The following is a 17,482-nucleotide window of genomic DNA, read 5'->3' on the forward strand; positions in this document are numbered from 1 at the left end:
GGTCACACGTAGAAGACGGATCAATGGGAGTCAAGTGGGCCCATCTCACCAGGAGCCGCACTCCCCTCCCTGCGGGATCTGGCAATCCACCGAGGAGGGAGCCATGTCATGCCCTCTGCATCCTGCCTCCAAGACCCTGTTCCCAGGGTGTAATTGACTCGGTCGTGGGTATGGAAATGGACTTCCTTGTTTAAAGTGTCCCCCAAATCCAGGCTTATACATCTCAAATCATGGAGCTAGAGCTCTGATGCAGACCTGCCTTCAGGAGCAACGAAGAGTAATTCATCATCGTTCATAACTAGCACGCGGCAGCCGCGATTTGCATGCAAAGCCCCTGGAAAGCTGGTTCTGTTCTGAAGGCCAAACCTGCCCCCTGCAGTCTCGTGCGCAGGCCTCGCGCTGCATGTCCATTCTCAGGGCAGCACAGGAGGGGCCTCAGCAGCGCCCTCCCCGGACCCACGTGCTCCTCTGTCGTGCTTCTGTCTGCAAACGCTCTTGACTCTGGGACCCCGAGTTGGCTGTAGCTCAGATGGTGCAGTTTTACTGTCACCTGACCGTCATAGCTTACCCAACAGCAGTGTCCCCTGCAGCACACGACACAGGGTGCTCTGGCTACAACCGTGGTTCTCAACTGGGACGACTCTGCACCGCTCCCCCAAGGGGACATTTGCAATGTCTAGAGACATTTTTGGTTATCACAGTGGGAGGAAGGTGATGCTAGAATCTAGCGGGTAGGGGCCAGGGATGCTGCTAAACATCCTACAGTGCAGAGGGCGGCTCCCCCACAACAAAGAATTCGCTGGCCCCAAATGGTGCCAGCACCGAGGTGGAGAAACCAGGGCTGCCGTGATCCTGACGAAGTTCATCATGCGCCATTGGTTTGCTGGTTGTTAAAACCATTTTACTTTTTTTCGGGTCCTATCGTGTTTGAATTCCACCTGAGACTTCCCCATAATCTTCACACACTGACATCACCCATTGGTGCTGCCTAAAGCAACAGGTGACCGCCTTTGTCTTTGTGGAGTAAATCTAGATTTTATCTGTTGTCCGCTAATTGTCCTTCCAGGTTCCGGACACAGCTACTCCTGGGGACTTTAGCCTAAAAAGCAGAAGCTCCTGAGATGCGTCTGCCCTGTTCGAATAGTCCCCAGGGAGCTGGTTCTTCACCTGGCCCACATGCTTGGAGATGGTAAAGTGCTTTTGTTTTTATTTTGATTCATTTGACTTAAGATGCTGGCAGGTATTTCTCAAAAAATTAGGATTACCGTATGACCCAGCCATTCCACTTCTGGGTATCTGCCTCAAAGAAATGAAAGCAGGGACTCAAAGACGTGTACACTCATGTTCATAGTTGCATTATTCACAATAGCCAAAAGGTGGAAACAGCCCAGGTGTCATCGATGGATGAATGGATAAACAGGGTGTGGTACATACAACGCGGAATATTGTTCCTCCTTAAAAGGAAGGAAATTCTGACACAGGCTGCCACGTGGATGAACCTTGAGGACATTATGCTAAGTAAAATAAGCCAGCCACAAAAAGGCAAATACTGTATGATTCCTCTTATATGAGGTTCCTAGAGGAGTCAACTTCACAGAGACAGAAAGTGGAACGCTGGTTACCAGGGGCTGTGGGAGGGGGATGGGGGGTTGTCGTTTAAAGGATATGAAAAAGTTCTGGAGATTGGTTGCACAACAATGTGAATATACTTCAAACTATTGAACTGTACACTTAAAAATGGTTAAAATGGTAAATTTTATGCTATGTATATTTTATCACAATTAAATAAAAAGGATGCTGGCAAGCAGGAGCGGAGCGCAGATAACCAAGGATGCAGCAGATTAGCTGAGGAGCCTGGCAGGGGCACAGGAAAGGGAGCAGGGCTCCTGTGAGGGCGTGGGGGTCCACCGTGGCTCCCAGCATCTTGGGGCTGCCGTGGCGGAGGGCAGCCTGTTTCAGGGGCGGTGTCTGCAGTCTGCAGAGCCAGGGGAGGATGGCAGTTGCTTGAGCTGCGGAGGAGGAACGGGGAAATGGGAAGAGAACTGAGCTCCCCTTAGCCCTTCCCACCCGCCCAGCCATCCCAGTGCGGGGTGTGCTTTCCCCTCAGAATGCCAGCTCCAAGGGCGGGGACATTGTCATTCTTTACCATTCGGTCCCCAGAGCCCGGAACAGTGTCCCAAACATAATGAGTGCTGAATAAATGTCCGTGCGATGGATGCATGGGTCCTCAGCACTGCAGCCGGGCTATTTTCCTGAAAGTCAGCACTGACTGTGGCAGCCTCCCCTCCTGCAACCTCCCCCTGCTCCCAGACAGGGTGAAGTCTGGATGCCTTTGCGCAGCACACAGGGCTTTAGCATCCTGATCTCTTAGGCAGCATCCTCATTTCACATCATACCCCTCTCCAGACTTCACCAGTTCCTATAAATGCCCTGGGCTTTCTCACTCACGTGACTTTTATTTTTTTACGCAAAGTTTTTAGCATCCTTCCAGGTACAGTGGATGACGGGCAGAGGTGGTGTGGTATTCATTGGAAAAAGACTCGTTCCCCAAAACTTTGCTCAACACCGTTGGACTCAACGCCACCTAACAGGATGATGGGAGACAGGCAGTGTGGTGGGTGTGGCTGGCTCTCAGCCTAAGGGCCGGCTGCCAGAGTCTAACCTTTGCTGGGACCAACAGGATGGAATAGGGGATGGAAGGGAGCCAGTGGAGGGCGTGCTGGTGGAAACCAGGATCACCGTGGCCTATCCAGGACTGGCCCTCTCACCGTCTGCCAGCACCTTGGTGCACAGGCTCCGAGATGAGCATCATGGGGGCACAGCGGATGGCACTTGTGCTGAACCAGGCCCTCGGGGGCAGGCCTAGTTTCATCTACAGTGGGAGCCCCTGGCATGGGACTGGGGCCTGGGGACCTCAGCTAACGACTGTGCACTGCTCATGAGGGCAGCAGGGCTCAGCCGTCAGGAGAGCAGCCTCTGGAGTGAGTCAGAGCCACCTTCAGGTCTGGGCTGCTCCATCTGCCAAGATCCTGAACAGTCTCCTCACCCTGTCTATGCCTCAGTTTCCCCATCTGTAAAGTGACAACGGCAGTTGTACCCACTGGACTGAGCTGATGTGAGGATTCAAGTGGACAGTACAAGGGGAGGTATTCATCCAGCACAGTGCTAGACACACATAGTTAGACTCCCTCACGATACTGGCTGTGGTTATTACATCAATTCTCATTATTATTATAATGATGAATATTTGCATAGCATTTTAGATCCAAAGAACATGAACCCCTGTTGCTAAATTAGGGAGTTGTGTGGATTGGCCCAAGTTCAGTGGGGGCGCGGCTGATCTTTCCTTGGACACTTGAGGAGCGTGTCTCGCCTTGCCCGGTACCCGTCTCGCCATCCCCGAGGGCAGCTTTGCAGGCGGGCAGCACGGCAGGGCTTCCGCGCAGAGGGAGGTCCTAAGGGTGGAGAAGACGGCAGCTGTGTGTGCGAGGCCGGGGGACAGGGAGCTGACTCATCGGGAGTTCCCGGGAGCTGGGCTCCTGCTCACCCGAGTTGTGCCCGTCAGCGGGCGCGTCTGTAGCTCACCATGCACTTTCGTGGCCACTTCCCTGCTGACCCTCAGCAGGGCCCTGGAAGAATCACCCCCATTTGACAGAGGAGAATACTGAGGCTCGGGAAGAGAAAGCGACTTGTTTAAAGGTCCATGGGGAGCTAGTGATGGAGTGGCTCCAGGACCATGAGGCTGTCCAAGCCTGTCCAGAGATGGGTCCCAGGCCGCTGGCCTGGTCTCTTGGCTTCCTCAAGCACCCGAGTGTGCCCTTGCTCCCAGCCCCTGCACCCTTGGCTACCTCCCAAGGTGCCACCAGATGCGCCGATTTCATGAGTGGGCACGGAGTCAGGGTCAGTTGTCTTGGCAACGACAAGCAAAGGTGGTGGAGCCACTTTGGGAGTGAGTTTGCAGTGGGAGGGGAACACCAGGACCCCTCGCCGGCTCATACAGTGCCCTTGTGCCAATTAGCAGAGGCACACCTTCGTCAGGGCAAATGCAGTTCCCATCCCAGGCACTCAGCTGGGAGAATGGAGTAGATGCTGAATTCCTTCTCCCATTAGCCTTGTGAACAACCTGCACAACTGTGCACAGTGGTTCTGAGGAACATGGTACCCCATGTAAGCCGGGAAAGCTGAACTTTGTCACCCACGCTATCCTTAGATCTCCACTGTCTCCGCTCTACTATCCTTAGATCTGAGCCTGGCAAGTGACCCTGGGACAGCAGCTTTGAAGCAGAGCAGACTTTCTGGAATTGGAGAAGCTGGAGGGGCTGAATGAAATCACCTTGACCCTCCTCATGACAAAGGCAGGGACACCGAGGCCCAGAGAGACCCAACATCTGCCCAGGGCCACGCAGGACTTGTGTCCTGCAGCTTCACCCATCATGCGTGGGTCCCCCATGTCCCAGCTCCCTCCCAAGGGAAGTTTGCATTAGGGACTAACGGGAGGGGGCCCTTTCTCCGCATACCTTGCAAAGTCAGGTTTTGATTATGGTTTATTGCGAGGCTGCATTCCATTCAGAGCTTTTTGGAAGAACAGTTCCAATTCTTGGCCCAGCCTGGCCCTAAAAATAGGCACCAGCTGAGGTGCCTTCCCCTCCCACCTCCGTGGTGGAAGGAGCACTGACTCTCCCACCGCCTGCCTTTGGCGAACCCTGGCGAGTCCCCCGCCTCCTGAAGCCCAGGTGGCACAGCTGCAGGATGGAGCTGGCGAGGACGCCCTCCTCTGGGCAGGAGATCTTGGAGGCAAGCAAGCACAGATGGCTGCCACAGAGAAGGTACCACAGGAGGTGGACAGTGTGGGGTGGGGACGCGGAAGTGACTTTAACTTCTAAGGTGGTCTGCCAATTTGCCCCAATATTTTTATCATCTTAAGAAGATGAAATTGGATCCAGCATCATGCATTTACCAAAACGTTGTTGAGTCTTGCCCTTTCCCAGGACAACTTCCTAGATTAGGATAAGTCTTTGTTCTAAAACAGCACTGGTTAATAGAAATGTAATGTGGGCCATGTCTGTAGTTCTAAATTCTCTGATAGCCACATTTTTAAAAAGTAAAATGAAACAGATGCAATTAATTTATTACTATAGTTTATTCAACTCAATATGTCCAAAATGTTATTATTTCAACATGTAATCAATACAAAATGTTAATGAGATATTTTACATTCATTTTTTCATGTTAAGTCTTCAAAATCCAATGTGTTCTTTATCCATCTTAATTCGGAGCAACTGCCTTTCCAGTGGTCAACAGCCACAAGCAGCTAGTGGCTGCCATGCTGGACAGCACAGCTCCAAATCGTCTCCTTCCTTCCTGCTGAGTGACTTCAGGCAGGTCGTCCTCCTCTCTGGGCCACCACCACCTCATCTGTACAACGGGAAAGTGGGACTAGAGCAGGGAGAGCAAATCTGTGCTGTGCCTGCTGCCTCTACCTCTTTCTGCACTTGTGGCAGACATCAATAATGGATAGCCAAACACTTACACACTCTTTCTCGCTACGTCTGGACTAGGCCTCTGAATCTTCTTAACCCAAAGACATTAGCAAACGGTTGCAGTCCTCAAACCAAATGAACCCTCTTTGCCACGTTGAATCTTGATGCTGTCAACAGGCGTGTGGATTTCAAACATTCAAAGGCCTGGAGTCTGGGTTTCTGCCGCTCCATCTCTTTGATGTCTATACCTGCCTCCTGCCTCCTCTCTGGCTTTGTTTAATTCAGATCGCAGATGCCTGCCACTCTGGTCTGTCCCCACTGTTGCAGATGCTTATCTTCCAGCTCACTCTTATCCCACCCGACTCTTAGAGGCAGAACCGCGTGCCAGGCTCAGGGCCGGTCAGGAGTGCGAGGTCAGTTCTGAGTTGCAGACCCGTGGTCGGGGGGCATCTTCCTCCACTGGGCCCAGCCCTGTGCCAGGGCCGTCAGGCCCCTGGGGCAGACAGAGAACAGGGTTATCCAGCTGGAGGGGGAGGAAGCCCTGGGGGCGCAGAAGTGGACCAGCGCCTGCAGACATCGGCTATAACCTGTCCCCTCTCCATTGCCCAGAATCGTGGGCACAGAGCTTCTCCACGTACTTGAATTTTAGATGATTGAAGGTTGCCTTTTCCACATACAGCTTTCTCTTCTTTGAATTACTTTTCACAGGAAAACTTTCTAAGATCGATCATATGTGTCCCTATTTTCTTAGAGAACTTGGGACATGATTTAACCTTGTATAAGGGATGACTGAAGTATGAATATTTGTTACTGTCCTGTGCTCCTGCGCCTTAGTACACGGAGGACGTGCTCAAGAGCCACTCGAGCGTGGAGGACTGCCTGTCCTTGACTCAGTGTCCCCAGGGGCTCTGTTTTTTCGCGTTTCCTGTCTGCTTTTTACTGTTTCTCCCTCATTTTCCTGCCAGCATGTGGCCTCTCGTTCTATTTCCTGGGGTACGTGCTGCTAGAACGCTGCCTCTCTCCCTGTTCTAATTTGTGTCGCTTCTTTAGGTTTGGAAACCACGTCACTGCGATTGTTAGAATTGTTTGTCAAGTAAGAGCAGGTAAGCCCCAAGCGGGACCCCATGAGACTCTTCTGGAAGCAAAAATGTACGGACAAGTCAACAATGTTTTAGCATTGTATTTTGGACAGGTGAGGTGTCTAAAGAACTCAACTTAACTTACTCAGTACCATATAGTTTAACATCTAGTCATTCCTAAGTATTTCACGTGCGTTTTTAAATTCTTTTTTATGCTGCTAGTATGCAGTAGGTGCACAATAAGTACTTCCGCGGCTCCCTAAGGCCACTTCTGGTAAACTAGAAGAAGAAGAGGAAGGAGAAGTGGACTGGGCACGGGCATTCAGGGCTGGCTTCCTGGAGGGGGTGACGTGGAGCTGTGCTTGGAAGGATGAAAACAAGTAGAGTGAGGCAGGGGTGCTGGGCAGAAGCAGGACGCTCAGATGCTCATATTTCATCCGCTAAGGAGTGACGACAACCAGAATGAGCTTCTTTTTTTCTACCTCACTAAAGAAATCATGGGTTTTCCTTACCTGCCGCCCTCAGATGCTCCTGGCTGGAGTCCCTCGGAGCGGTTTGTGGACCCTTGATCAGCACCTGCAGTGACCCTTGTTTTTCCCGTCTATGAAATGGAGCTCCCTTGGCTCAGCTGACCTACAGACTGAGGGAAAAAATGCTCTGGGAACCACCACTTTGTCTAAAGAGGAAAGGGTGGGGCGCATAAACGGCTTCCAAAGAGAGTCCCCTCAGCTAAAATTTAGATTAAATTTTAATTACACAAGAAACACAGGACTATATGCAGATACACATGTCACAGACTTGATTTAGGCTCCTTTGACCACGGCCCCCCAGTCTGGTCCCCTACTCCATTCCCTGGGGACCGTCTCTGGTAACATGCTGTCGCAAATTCTCCAGACACATTTCCGTGTGTCTACATATGTGTATGTGCCCGTGGAACTATGCGGTGGTGTTTTGTTTTAATTTGCTATAAATCGACTCAAAGTACTCATGCTTCTTTCCACCCAACAACGTGTCTTCACGATTGTCCTTGTGAAAACATGTAGCACTAAGTTATCCTTTTTAATGGCGGCGCAGTGTTCCTCGTCTGGCCACACTGTGGCTTGATTAGACGTTTAGAGTGTTTCCAGTTTTGCAGCTTTTATAAATCGCATTGCCGTGACATCTCTGCACACGCCTCTCTGCACACAGCAGTGAGTTTCCCCTGGGGTAGCCATGAAGAGGGGTAACTTCTGGGTAAGAGCAACTGTGTGCGTGAAGTTTCAGCAGCCACTGCCAAATTGCCCTGGAAAGGAGCTGTGTGGACGCCCTCCCCGGGGTGGTGGTGGCAGTGGCCGTCTAGCCTCACCCTCACAGCTCCTGCTATCAGTCCACATGGAGGCCTGGGCAGGAGGGGCCCCGCTCTGAGCCCTGCACATCGGAAGGCCCAGCGCTGCCCGTTCTGCAGCCACACCCCAGCCCACAGGGCGAGGAGTCTTGGGAGACAAGGGTTGAGGCGTCTGTGGGGTCAAAGGCAGGCGCCCCCTCAGAGCTGTGCCCCATCTCCAGATGATGCTCTGGGTACCAGGGACTCGTGAATTCTTGCCCAAATGGCCCTTCGAGGGCCCATGTAGTTCTCTTGTTTGAGTCCATCCTTCCACAGGCGAGCTACACACCTGGTGTGTGCATCCCTGGTCCCAAGGGTGGCCAAGGGGCAGCTGTCGTGGGGGTGAAGGCGCATGGACAAAGCTGGATGGGTGGGCTGGAGAGTGCACACACACTGTGAGGAGCCCCCCACAGCGAGCCGTGGAGTCGGGGGAGGGATGTCAAGAAGCGGGGCTTCTCGCCCTGGGCTCCACAAATGTTCTGGGTGGTCATGGCATCATTGGCCTTAGCCATTTGGGCCCAACGTCTTCTAGCACATTTAATCCTCCCAACTCATGTGCACATGTGCGTGTGTGTGAGTGTGCATGTTGGGGAGGGGGCTCAGCTTTTCCTTTTTACAGAGAGGTTAAGAAATGTGTGCTCAATACTCAACCGGCATGTGACCGGCGTGTGACGGGGGCCCAGGCCTGTCTGCCTCTGGTGCCCTGCCCTGTCCTCAGCCCAGGTTGGGCTCATGATCATTGTTTTGTCCTCCATCCTAATTTTGAACCAATTTGATCCTCCCTTTAGAAAGGGCTCGTCTTCCTCCCCATCTCTGGGAACGGGAGGCCTGACGTCTTGGGGGCTCGCCTCCTGGGACTCATTTCCAGCCAACCTGGAGCGCTTCAAAAGGGCTCCTTCCCCAGAAGCAGGCTTTTCATGGAAATTAAACACACCGAGCAGATGTGCCCGCTGCCTGCCCTCTCAGGAGAGCGGGTAAGGGGCTGCAGGGAGCCCCAATAAACGTGGAAAGAAACCTCGGCGCCTGTTAGCGACAGCTCCCAGAATTTAAAGGGACACGTAATCACTCCTAATACACATCCAGGGCCGAGAGCCAGATGTCGCTGATGGCAAAGAGTGTTGTTGGCAGGGAGAGGAGCACACAGCCCCAGGCTCCCAGTGGCAGAGCCAGGGCCCGCTTCCCCAAACATCTCTAGACTCACACAGACATCTTCCTCTTCCTCCTCTTCCTCCTTGTCACTGTCATCATCGCCGCTTCCATTTGTCGAGAGCTTGATCACGCCCCAGGCTCTCTGTGCAAGGAGCCTTCCATGAGTCAGCTTATGTAAGCCTCCCAACAACTCTCTGCAGGAGGAAATATCATCCCATTTCTCAGATGAGGAAACTGAGGCTCAGAGAGTGGAACACTTGACCAAATTTGCACAGTAATTTGGGGCAGAGGTGAAATCCAAATGCAGGTGTTTCAGACTCCAGAGCCGGGGGGCTGCCACCTCTGCGGGCTGCTCATCACCCCAGACCACGAACAGAGGGGCGGTTCACGACCAGACCCCTGGACCCCAGCATGACTTGCCTAGGGAGGCTGGGGCCGGGGGTCCACCTGCACCCAAACCCCTGGATCTCATCTCTCCTGCAGCCCGTGGTGCTGGGACAGACAGGGCAGGTGGGAAGCCCTGAGGGAGCAGACTCACCGGGGCTATCAGAGGACACAACTGTTCCCTCTGACCTATGACTTAAGGAACTGTGGGAAGGGGCTGCTGCTCTGAGACATCGTCCCCGTGGGCCCCTGGGGTGCCACCACGCTGAGTCGTGCTCCTGGGTTAAGCACTGCCCTTTTGGCTCCTCTTTGAAAAAGCCATGAGTCTGGAGACACGTTTAGTCTCTGCCACCCTGGAGTGAATTAATTTGCATTGACAGAAGCCTGAGGGCAGCATGGAAGCTCCTGGGCCCCTGGTAAAAATGAGCACATGTGCCAAGAGGAAGGGAAATGGGCCTTGTCTGCATTCCTGGGAAGCAGGCCCCGCAGCCCTCCTGCAGACCCAGGGTGGGGCGGGCTCTGGGCCCTAAACTGCAATGAAGACCAAGCAGACTCACTATGCAGCCTGTTGCACGGGGACAGTGGCTCGAGCAGTATTGGCAATAAGTCTGGAAGGGCAGGAGGCAGCTCAGCGAAATCCAGGCTCAGAAAGGGGGAGTGGCTCACCCAAAGATACACAGCACATGTGGAGTTGAAGCAGGGGCAAATCTACGCACACCCACAGCTGTGCACGTGTCCCCAGGTGCCCCTGCCTCAGCCAAGACTGCGTTGGGTCTCTCAGCAGCTACCAGGCCTAGGAGAGCCCGAGGGTGGGGAGGGTGTCCGTTCCAGGCCTCAGCCCCAGCAGCGCCCTGCTTCTTATGAATGGTCAGGACAATGGTATCTCCATTGTGCCAGTGGGACAAAAGGGGCTCAGAGGAGTGGCGAGATCCCACACTGGCAGGGGCAGAGGTGACATGTGAACCCGGATCCCTCGGCCTGTAAGTGTCATGCCCCAGATTCCTCTTTGGTCAGGAGGCCTCAGGCCACAGGGTCACGCCCTCCCTTTCCCTGGGCACCGCACCGCTCTGGGCCCTTTTGAAGGTGGCTATAAGTGGCTCCTGTTGCCGTGTGGGCCTGTCTGGGTGGGTAAGCAAGTGGCTTTGGTGACGAACGGGATGTCGGCCCTTCTCCCGGGCTATGTTTAGAAAGGTGTCAGCCCAAACCGGCCTGTCTCGGCGGCCATCCAGGAGGTGACCACGTGTCTCTAAAACCCCAGCTCTGACCTTCCTGCACTCAGACACCAGGGCCGCCAGAGCCAGCAGGCGGGAGGGGATGCTGGCATGGCCAGCGGGCGTGCTGTGGAGCGTGCTGTCCTCCAGGCTGAGCAGACGAGGGCCCCAGGCAGGAAGCAGAGCTGGGAAAGAGGGCTGTCACCTCCTGTTCCTCTTCCAAATCTTAGTGAGGGCCCACGAGATAGCTCTCAGGAGAGAACGCTGGTCATTCCACACGTGCACACCCACGCACATGCACACATACCTACAACACGCTCATCCACACTTGTACGCTCACATGCACACACACAGTATATCCTACACAGCCCTTAGCATTTCAGATGTTTAATTACAATTGTTTGTATTTATATAGTCTTCAGTGTTTAAAAAGCTACACCAAAAACAATATTACAGAAAATTGAAAAAGTCAAAAGACACGTCAGGGTCTATTCCGCCTGGAGATCATCACTGCATCATTCTGTGCTTGCAAACTAATTTTTTTTTTTTTTTGGTGCGGGCTTCAGAATAAAATTTCTCCACGTCTTTGTTAAACTGAAGTATATCCTGAGATGGCAAGTTAGATTGTTAATAAAAAATAAAACTTATTCTTTGAAGCTATTTTTGAGTGTGGATCAGGCTGCTTTTTATAATGTGCACAAGAAACAAGGTACGGAGAAGAATTGCATGCTGAGAAGGGCAAGACCCTGAGTGAGCCATTTGTAACCCCTGGTTTCAAATTTTGACGTTCATCAAGGGGTGATATTCAAAACATTGCCAACTGGTGCAGTGCTAGAAATGTCAAATTCGATTGGGCAGTGGCCTCCGTGCTGTGGCAGGGTCCCGGGGTCCCTGTCCTGTGCCAGGCACGTGCCATTGAGATGCTGGGTGGGAGGATTCATGGGGAAGGAGATGAGGCTTAGGAGGGAGAGGGAACTCAGGCTAGTTAGCAACTGGCATGCAAGTATTTCAGTCTCTTAGCAGCTGGTAAGCTGTCAACCCCTACAAGGTGACTGCCAGGCCTACATTCGTCCAAGCAGCTTCTCTGGTCTGCTGATGACCTTTATCCTTATTGACAATCTCTGCCTTTTAATTAGAGCGTTTAGCCCATGAACATTTAATGAAGGTATGGATATGGTTAGATTTAGGCCTACCACTTTATTATTTTTCTCTTATTCTGTTATTATTTATTATTTTTATTATTTTTTTATTTGTCCCTTCAGGTTCTTTTCCTCTGTCCCTCCTTCTGCTTTCCTTTGAATTACTTGAATATATTTTTAGAATTCAATTTTAATTTATCTATTGTCTTTTTACCTATATACCTTTTTTTGTTTTTGTTTTGAGGAAAATTAGCCCTGAGCTAACTACTGCCAATCCTCCTTTTTTTGCTGAGGAAGACTGGCCCTGAGCTAACATCCATGCCCATCTTCCTCTACTTCATATGTGGGACGCCTACCACAGCGTGGCTTGCCGAGCAGTGCCATGTCCGCACCTGAGATCACAACTGGCGAGCCCCAGGCTGCCAAAGCAGAACGTGCTCACTTAACTGCTGCACCACCGGGCCAGCCCCTACCTTTTGAATTATATATTTAGTGGTGGCTCTAAGGATTTCAGCATACATCCTTCAAGCTCCACAGTACACAGAGTCATGTGGTACCACTTGATGTGAAATGCAAAAGCCTCGCAAACACAGAGGTCCATATACCGCGCCCTCTACTCCTGTATCTCACCTTCTCTCATGCTCTAATTCTCATATATGTGACAGCCACATATATTATAAACCCTACATTACAATGTTATATGTTTCCTTAAACAATTCCATGTATATTAAAGAAATTAATAGGAAAAAAATAGTCTTTTATATTTACCCAGATATTTACTATTTCTGATGCTCTTCATTCTTTATGAATACCTAGATTTACATCTGGTATGATTACCCTTCAGCTCGAAGAACATCTTTTAGCATTTTTTGTAGTACGGACCTGGTAGGGACGCATTTTCCTATTTTTTTTTTAATCTGAAAAGTCTCTATTTCACCTTCATTATTAAAGGACATTTTCATTGAATATAGCATTTGGGGTGGACTTCTTTTGCCCCGGTACTTTGAAGATGTGTTTCTACTCTCTTCTGGCATTTACAGTCTCTGATGAGAAGTTAGTAGAGTTTCAAATTATTTCCCTGTGTGGATTTGTCATTTCTTTCCCCGCTTCTTTCACACGTAAAGATAAAGACTTTTCCTTTATCACTGGTTTTCAACAGATTGGCTATGATGCGGCAAGGTGTGATTTTCTTTGTGTTTAACCTTCTTGGGATTCACTGAGCTTCTTAAATCTATAGATTTCTATCTTCCACTAAATTTGGGGAAATTTCAGCCATTTTTTTAAAAATAATTTTTTCTGAGTCATTCTCTCTCTTCTGCTTCTGGAACTCTAGTTTCACATATTATAGATCCTTTGACATTGAGCCACAAGTACCTGAACTCTGTTTATCTTTTTCAATCTTTGATCTCTCTGTTCTTTAGAGAGAAACTTCTGCCATCAAGCCTAATAAGTTAATTTTTATTTCAAATATTGTATTTTTCAGTTCTAGAATTTCTATTTGTTTTTAAAATAGTTCTATTTCTCTGCTAAGATTTCATTCATTGTGAGCATATTTTCCTTTTGGCCCATGAGCATAGTTACAGTAGTTGCTTTAAAATTTGTGTCTTTTGGGGCCAGACCTGTAGCGTAGCAGTTAGGTTCAAGCACTCTGCTTCGGCTGCCTGGGGTTTGTGGGTTCAGATCCCAGGCACAGACCTACACGCTGCTCATCAAGCCACACTGTGGCAGTGTCCTACACACAAAGTAGAGAGGCAGACTGGCACAGATGTTAGCTCAGGGACAATCTTCCTCACCAAAATTCTGATTTATGTTGAATAACTTAGGATTGTACTTGGGACATTGTGAAGATTCTGGACTCTGTTATATTCCTCCATAGAGTATTGATTTTTATTTGTTTGTCTTAGCAAGTGATTACATTGGTTAGACTTAATCTGCAAAATCTGTCTTTGGGACAGCAGGTCAAACCTCAGTTCAGTTCTCTCAGCTGGATTCCGGCCCCATGCATACGTGGTTGATGGGTCCATCCAAGATTTAGGCAGAGTTAATATGCAGAATTTGGGGGCTCTCTCCTCTACTTGTTCCCTTCCAAATTTCTCCTATTGTTTTCCCGTGACTGTGATCGTCTCACCGCTCTCTGACTTTGCAGGCCACAAAGCCGGGGTTTTCCATCAAAGTTTTGGCTGTGCCATGTGTGCTGACTTTGGCCTGCTGCCTGGCAAAAATGAGTACCTCGCCCTACACCATTCTCTTCTCTTAGAGTTCACTCTCCAGAATCTGCCCACTTTTGTTCACTCTCCAAGGCCTTCAGGTCAATGGTTTTTATGTTTTATCCAAAGTTGATAGTCGTTCTCTGCAGCGGGGTCAGGCCTGGTCAGAACTTACCCGGCTGTGCTGAAGGTGACACTAACTGTCATTAGTGATTAACTTCATAATCATTAAATATGTAAATTTAAACTTAAAACTGCCTATTAAATTGTGTTGTCTATCTGCTTTTTATGTTGAGCTTCTCTCACTGATTTCACTTATTAAAAGTAAGATTTTGTTGTTCACCAAGCTGAGAAGCCCCTCGACTCATGTTTCCTGGGGTCTCACCACTCCCGGCTTTGCCTCTGGCATCCGGATATCGGTTTTGCCCCACCAGGTACACTGGGGGCCAAGTCCTGCGCTTTAGCCTTAGTCAGCAATCTTTGTCACGTGCAGGGACATTATTAACTTTTCCAAAAGCCCCCATGGCTGCATTTCAGCCTCACGATTGCCCTGGAGTGCAGGCAAGCACATCGTACAGCCATTTGACAGATGAGGAAACTGAGGCCAGTGATGAGAATTAACTTCCTAAAGAGGCTGAAAGCCAGGGCTCGTGATTCCAGTCCACCGCCCTTCCCCCAGACCTCACCGGGCAGAACAGAGAGGTCTGGGTCAGCTCCTAACAGGAGGGATGGCAGGGGAAATGCCTGGACCCGTCCATGCAAGGCAAGAAGGCATCCGGGCTGTCCTGAAGCCTCTGCCTCCCTTCCTGCTGGGCTGTGTGGGCTGGGGCAGACGGCTCACCTCTCTGCATGTTATCGTGTTATCTCCTCCCCTGCAGAAGAAAGGCCTGATTGGCAGGATTTCTGTGTTCCTTTTGGGATTTTAACATTTTTCCACTTTCTAATATTTTATGCTTAGTTTTACCTGCCTTACCAGACGGCACCCTTCCTGCCGTCTGTCTCATTCATTCATTCCTTCATTCTTCCATTTAACAAACATTTCCCCATCACCTGGCACACAGTGAGCACTACCCTGCAAGCCAGGATCTAGGCCTGAGGAGGCACAGTCCTGTCTTCTTAGAGATCACGTCCGCTGGGAGACCCAGACATGAGAACAGGCGGTGACAGGGCGATGCGGGGGCTGTGGGAGCAAAAAGGGATGCCTAAGCCAGACTTTGGGCCGAGAGTGTGTGGGGTGATCATAGAAAATTTCCTGGACCCAAGGAACTACAGTAATAATAATAATAATTAACATTTATTGAACATCTCCCATGAGGTTGACCAACCTTCCGGGTTTGCCTGGGACTGAGGAGTTTCCTGGAATGTAGGACTTTTGGTACGAAAACCTGGAAAGTCCCACGTGTCAGACATTGTTCTAAGCACATTACATATGTCAACCCATTTAGTCCCGACACTAACTCTATTAAATGGGTGTCATTATTGTCCCAATTTTGGAGCTGAGGAACCCAAGGCACAGCAAGGGTTAGGGACATGTAGTCATCGATAGGCAGAGCCGTGACGTGAACCCAGAGTCCATGCTCTTGAACAGGACCGCACATGGAGTCGGTCCTACCCGGGCGAAGAGGCAAGAGAAGAGAGGGGGCACGCACACTGGTTCTGGCGAGCCGCTCCCCTGTCATAGTGCTCATCTGGAGAATGGGATGCTCACAGGAGCTCCCTTGTGGATTGCTGAGCGTGCTGAGCGAGCACAAGTGGGCTCTGTGCTTCACACAGGGCTTGACTCATTGGATGTGGCTGTGATTGTCCACAGTTGTCATTATGGGAAAGGGGACGGGAGAGACTCAGAAATGAGAGTGAGACTGGGGACCGAGGGAGGTCATCTGTCAGAGCACAGAGAGCCGGGGAGACAGAGGCAAGAGCTGGGGTCAGACACAACTTTAATTCTCCAAACCTGGTTTGGCAGGGCCGGGACTAGGGTAAGGCAGGTGAGGCAGTAGCCTTGCATGTAAAATTTAAGAGGACTCAGGAATTAAGAGAAATAATATTCCAGTGTAATATTTTAAAAATAAAAATTAAGTTAAAAAAAATCTATGATGAACAGAATATTAACATTTTAACAACAAAGTCTGCCCTGGACCTGGACGGCTTGGCCTCATTTTCCTCACCCCAATCCCAGCCCTGTCAGATCCTGCCTTTATTTAAAGTTTTGATATTCTTCTCATCATGAAATTTTCTTGCATTAACTTTGATTTTTTAAAAAATAGTGCATTAAAATCTCATTGATCCTGATTTCTGAGTATTTTGGCATACGCTTAAGTTTTGCCCCAGGCTTCCACCCTCGTCCCAGCCCAGGATAGGCCTGGTTCATGTCTGTCATCTGGAAAAGCTGTTAGAAGGGCTCCCCTTCACTCTCGGAAGTGTCTGGTTTGTCTGATAAATGACACGGTCGCCCCCAGCACTATGCGGACCCGGGTGCTGGGTGGCGAGCGGTACATGTGGCCAGCCCACAGGTGCGACGTGAGCAGCCCATTCTTCTCAGGCATCGAGGACCCCAGGTGGCAGGTCTCTTTCCTATCCTCTTCTGCCGATGGTTCCACCACTCACTGCCTGGGTTGTGGGGTGTGGGGGACGAGGTGGCCTCAGACATGGCATTGCTATTTCAGGGCAGACAATGGCTTCCTTCTCCAGCCCAAATGAAACCTTTCCTCTCCTGAATCCCTCAGCCCTCTCATTAGCGGTTGTGTTTGTGGATAATAGCTATAAGGAGGAGGCAATAAAAAAATCCAGAATGTGCCGCCCGGCCTCTCCTCACCCCTTCCACAGGGAGCGCCTGCCAGCTCGGGCTGAGGTCCTAACGACTCCAGTGTGGACCCAGGGGCTGGCAGTGGGCATTTGTATTACAGCTGGATTATTTAATCCCCATTAGTTAAAAATGCCGGGCCACAGGCCAGGAGCCCAGGAAATTAAGTGGTGACAGGTGAGAGAAAAATCGCCCCTGGCAGCCTCTGCAGCCACTTCAAAGGCCACGGCCCTGCCAGGTAATTGAGGCCTAATGGACACCAGGTCCGGGAAACAGCTTGGCCAGAGATGCCCCACACAGGAAAGTAGGGCAGGAGAAGGGAAAGGCCGCGCTGGCCAGGCCCGGCCCAGGATGGCCTTGTCATCAGGCCCAGACGGAGCAAACGCCTTTCCTGTCAGGTGCTATGGGCAGTCCTTGTGCCTTCCATTTTGGGAGGTGGGAAGCGTGCCTTGGACCAAAGGCAGGAGGCCTCAGGGGCAGCTGGTCTCTCCACTGCACCAGAGCACAGGGAACTGGTCCTCAGAGGGAGGGAGCAGTTGCGTGAGTGTGAGTGTACACATGCGTGTCTGTGTGCATCTGTCTGTGTTTGTATGTTTGCATGCATGCGTGTGCGTGTACATGTAAGGGTCCCTCCCTCGGTAGCTCCCTTTTTCTTTCTTCCCGCATTTGG

The sequence above is a fragment of the Equus przewalskii genome, chromosome 3 (genome assembly GCF_037783145.1).
Source record: "Equus przewalskii isolate Varuska chromosome 3, EquPr2, whole genome shotgun sequence".
Classification (NCBI taxonomy): domain Eukaryota; kingdom Metazoa; phylum Chordata; class Mammalia; order Perissodactyla; family Equidae; genus Equus; species Equus przewalskii.